The following is a 5,426-nucleotide window of genomic DNA, read 5'->3' as shown; positions in this document are numbered from 1 at the left end:
GGAAGTAACTGAACGTCTTACCAGTATTCTCCGTACATCTGTTTATAAATAAATCACACGTGATTTGATTGACGTTGGGGTGTGATTTATTTATAAACAGCTGGAAGAAAACGAATACTGGTAAGTCGTGCAGTTATTTCCCTTGAATATTTTTATTTACCCCCCTAAACTTGAAGATTACCCAATTTTTTATATCCACTTAAATTCCGATATCATCGTAATTTACATCTGAATGTTACTTGGAAATTTTCGTTACAAAGCACCCATTTTTAATGAAGTTGAAGAAACAAAATCTAGAGTACATTAAAACTGCCAGCTTATCCTTAATGAAATCATTTTACAGTGACAAAGCATAGTAGGAAGTTAAACTTCAAAAATACAATCTTATCTTTGTATTTGTTCATATCAAAATTTCCACATCTGAAATCATTGATATATTATCTAGTAAAACCTCTTTAAACAAACAAGAGTTTAATCAAATCATCTGCTATGAACTACAAAGCTAAAACAAGTAGAGACTGCAAACTCATTTGGTGACAAGACTTACCTTAACCAAAAAACCATGGCCCAGGCAATCGTTATGTGTAGCTTGGTTGAATAAGATTTAACAGCTCCCCAATATTTGATGGCTTTTTGTCTACCCTGTCACAGAATAGCCTTTCTATAATTCTTCTAGTTTTTTTTGCCAAAGAAGCTGACTTCGTCTTGCCAGCATCTCAGCCCCATTTTCATCCAGGTAAAATCGTGTTGGGGGGAGAAAAAGACAAATATTGGTACAAATTCCAATACTTTTATCAACAAACAATATTTACAACATCAATAGCCTGAAGCTAATAAACTTACATCTAAGACAATTTCGGGCACAATCACTCATTCACGATAATATACCTTGTTTTAGTTCTAAGAATATTACATGACTCAATTGCAGAATAAACTTAGCAAGCTTTCATTGAAATACATTAACAATGCTAATTATATAATTTCAAAAGTTAAAATATAAACATTCTAAATACAAAGGGTTTCGAGAAATGAAAGCAAAATGAATTCATTCCCCGCATACAAGCAAAATATTTAATATTTGCTACCAATCTTTTCTGATTAGCTTTAAATTATCACTCGACAAAGGCCAACAACTTCCACATAATTCAGAATAACTCATCTTCATTTATAAACTAGTCAAGACAAGCGCGTAACGAATATTACTATATTCCAATTCTGACTTTGGAATTGAAAGAAGTCAAAATATCAATAGTAACACGAGCTATAAATAGCTTGACAAAGTGTAATAGTAAAAATTTATCCTTATGTCATCAACATTTGTTTCCCTTGCCAGGAAATGGCTAAACTTTGCATGGTGAAACATCCCTAGAATAAAAATAGCCAGCTAAAACAAGTGGCTTCCCAAGAGTGGAAAACACATTGCACTTGAAACTATATTTAGATAATTACAATTTCTTGTTGCACTAAATACAAAAAATTAATTTGTCAATTCCTATATAATCACGTTTACTAGAATATTCTGCAACAAAGCTAACTTAAGAAGCATCACACTGATATTTCCCATACAAACTGTCTTAAACGAGTTCCGATTCCCTTAAAGTAACAGTACTATCGATCGAGAATATTCACAATCCAGTGTTGCCATACCGCATTAGTGACCATAAAATATACACAATTCAATACAGATGTCAAAATCAATCATTCACTCAACACGAGTCACCATCACCATCTAATACATACAAGTGACAACATTCATATCGTGTCCACATACACAGGGTAGCAAAAGTAAAACACCAGGGTTTACCTGAACCGTTGTTTAGATATCCTTTGTTGTATCTGTATGTACACAATATGATGGGGAGACATGAGCCTGGACAAGACAAAGGGTTTGGGTCCAAAGTAGCCAACTGGCGGCAACCCGTGGACCGGAGCGCGAGAAATGACAGACCTTGCTGTAGTCTCAAAAACAGGATTCTCAAGGTGAACACTGTAGCCATAAAATACAAACAAATTGCGTGGACGAGAAAATGCTATAACACAAGCAAGCATGTTTAAACAACTCATTGTTAGAGAAAATTCTTATTATTTTATCTCGAATTCAAACAGTATTCCAAAAACTCGGACTTTTCCCCCCAAGAATGCAGGTCTGGCACATGAAATCGTTGACCTAAAATCCCCATAACGCGACCATCAAGCAAGCCCTCAAAGACGACCATCTTTGAGGAGCAAATCTACGTCTCATCAGATCAAATTTAATCTTCATAAAATGTCATCACATTAGCATTAGGAAAATGCTTCGCATACTGACAAATGAAGTTTTGATTAGTTAAGTTCGTCACTGGTATTTAAATACAAATTCATGTAAAACAAGATTCTAAATTAACGTCAATTTAGCTTACGAATCTTTTCGTCATTATTACGTATGACGTATTTTATGTTCTAATAAAACAGAAGTCTCTAAACTTAATTCGAAAAAAAAAATTCCGTCATAATTCTCAAATAGTCAGAACTTAATTAAAAACTAGTGCTTTCAACAATCGTTTTACAATTACATTAACTGTGAAGACTTTTTTAAATGTCAATTTGAAAAAAAAAATTAGTCGACAAAATAAGGTCACGAACTAAATACAAAAGACGTAGAAATAAATCAAAATGGCGTCTCAAGGACACTCGACCTTTACTCAACACAACTTACAATTTTACCCACACACGTCACTCATCACACAGTAAGCAGGTTATTTCTTCTAGTAGCAGGAGTTCCGTCACAAAATGGTTTATTTCAATTTTATAAGGCCAGCTTTCTCCTATTGAGGCATATGGCTATAGAAAAAAGAAAACCACGAACAAAGAGAATTGCGCCGCAACAAATTTCGCGATTATTTCAATAAAATGAAATTATTTTAAGCATTTACACTGTAACCAATATATATGTAGTTTCTTTTAAATTATTTTATGTGTCTTTTTTTTTTTTTTCGCTTATCAAGAATTTTTATTACATTTGGAGCTGTAAATGTATAGAAGAATGTAAAGAGAAACCTTACAAAAAGTGGTGTTTTGATTGCCCGTGTACTTTTTCCAAGCTGCCAGGGTGGATGCGGAATACATTAAAACAGTTAACCATGATTACCCATAAAATGTAGGAATATACGCAGGAATTTAGGCAGAAATGGCATGAGTCTACTTGGGAACCAGGATAGATCAGTGAACCTTTGATTCTCACTATGTTGACAAGCCAGGTTGTCGAAATATTTCACTCCTAATAACGTTAACTGCAGAAGAAAAAGTCAAGTAAAATATTAAAAAGAATAAATAGACATATGTATAACACAAAATACAAATGTTTTATTTTCTGATATTTTACAAATGTTGCACAAATAATTATGTTTAAATTTCGAAAAAATAAGGAAAAAAAGTTTTACGACAAATTGACAAGAACTTGATCAGGCGACCGGGTACTGCAACTGCTGGAAAATAGTACACCAGTAGTATTTATACTAATAGGTCTAATCACATTTTTCAGTATTAATACGCACCCAAGGTAAAATATAGTTCCATTCACATTTTTTTTATATTTTCAAATACAATTAAATCTAATGGATATTTTCCTTGTCCATCAAATAAAAATTATATATTAATTATATATAAGAAAAAATATATGAAAATTTAAAACTTATAATACGATATACATAAATAGTATCATAGCGGAGGAATTTGTTAATGTCTGTTCTGCAACTCACACCCACGTCTTGATCACGTGTTGTTTACTGCATAGTATTTGCCACGTCACTCCATGGCTTAAAAAAAAAGCTTACAGCCCCCCCTCCCTTCCGCCATTTTGCATCTGTCGAATATTAAAGTAAATATTTACAAAAATCGAAAATATAGAATAATTACTAAAGAAAACTCCGATTGTTATTGTTTTAACAAAATATATTTCTTATTTTCTGCACTGAAAATTATTTCATAATCATGTTTAAAAATAAAAAGAAATAGCGTCCCGGAAAATGAACTGAATGTGGGATAGTTGATTTTTAACTAAGAAAGTAACTAGTTTGACTAAAAATAAAAATCCTTTTATATAATCTTTTACTCAAAAATTTGTTAAGAAGGTATAAAAATATATATATATCAATGCGACATATAGAATGATGGTTGATCGCCATTGTTAGAAAACTATAGCGTTGTGAAATTTAGGTTATTCGAATTAGTCAATAATAACTCCCACTTTCCATGGTTCAAGGGTTATAAACATTTTTATGTCTATTAAAATATATATAGATTATAATGTTAATAATAATAGTAATAATAAAGTCGCTGAGAATGGTTTTAAGTATGGTTTCACAGTTTTATACTTACGAAATACAAAACCGAATTAATCGAGTCATATGTAGTTTTAAAAAATAAATGCTAACGAACGGAGAAAAGATCAGCTAAAGTTAAAGCTAATAAATAAATAACTGACGAAAAATCTCCAAGGAAACTAAGACGTATTTATTATCACGGAAAGACGCTAAACTTTCTGGATCACCGAAGTTCCTTTTTCGGAATAAACTGATAATTTCATCTTTTTTTTTCTTTTTAGCTATTAAATCGAGTCATTAGTTTAGGAAATTCAATGAGTAATTTTTTGTATGTGTTTGTATTAATATATATAACACACTCAAATATAAATATATGAATGTGATATGTGAGTGTATATATATATATATATATATATATATATATATATATATACATATGTGTGTATGTATGTATAATTTAAATAATATAGAGTAAAATCAGTAATAATTTTACAAAGTAGTAAGTACGTAAATAAAAACCTTATAGGCAAATTTTACAAATTATTCTATATATCTATATTTAAAGATATATATATATACTTATATACACATATACACACACACATATATATATACATAGACACACATCATATATATATATAAAGATCCTTTCAATACACTATTTTGTGCAGTAGCAATTTGTAAAATTTATAGAAAAGTATCGACACAACAATCTTTTCTAATAATGTTAAGCGAATCGCCATAATTTTTTTTAAACATGGCGTTGGAATATTTACAATAATCAAATGCATTTATATAGTAATTATGATTATCCACCTTAATGTTTTTCAAACATTTCTTATGTATATTAAAATGTATATATAATAAAGAAACAGTTACTAAAACTATTTTACAGTAGTAGTTAAAACTAACAATAGTATTTCTTCTATGAGGCTGTGGGGATAGCCATTATTTATACATTTATATTAGTTTCGTGTTAAAGCCATGATGGAGCTATATTCGTTAATAAGAGGAAATATCTCAAAAGAATTTTATTTTTAATAAAACTTAAAACAAGCGATCATGTGCGTATAAACATAAACACACAATTTGGTATCGTTGACGTATATATATATATATATATAT

General features: G+C 30.3%; 1 long non-coding RNA gene across 2 annotated transcripts in view; it reads right to left on the bottom strand.

Annotated features, from left to right (window-relative positions):
- LOC106882367 (uncharacterized) overlaps nt 1–4,348 on the bottom strand; it is a 9,257-nt gene extending 4,909 nt beyond the window's left edge. Inside the window, exons 1-2 of one of the 2 annotated variants that reach the window (XR_001410990.2) lie at nt 2,696–3,715; nt 548–1,987 (exon numbers count right to left, since the gene is read on the bottom strand). This is a non-coding gene — a long non-coding RNA (uncharacterized LOC106882367). Of the gene's footprint in view, nt 1–547 lie in introns of both variants that reach the window. The other variant, XR_008266369.1, reaches the window with a different exon arrangement.
- Between the last annotated feature and the right edge of the window lie 1,078 nt (nt 4,349–5,426).

The sequence above is a fragment of the Octopus bimaculoides genome, chromosome 20 (genome assembly GCF_001194135.2).
Source record: "Octopus bimaculoides isolate UCB-OBI-ISO-001 chromosome 20, ASM119413v2, whole genome shotgun sequence".
NCBI lineage: Eukaryota > Metazoa > Mollusca > Cephalopoda > Octopoda > Octopodidae > Octopus > Octopus bimaculoides.
This window is presented reverse-complemented; position numbering and strand designations above follow the sequence as displayed.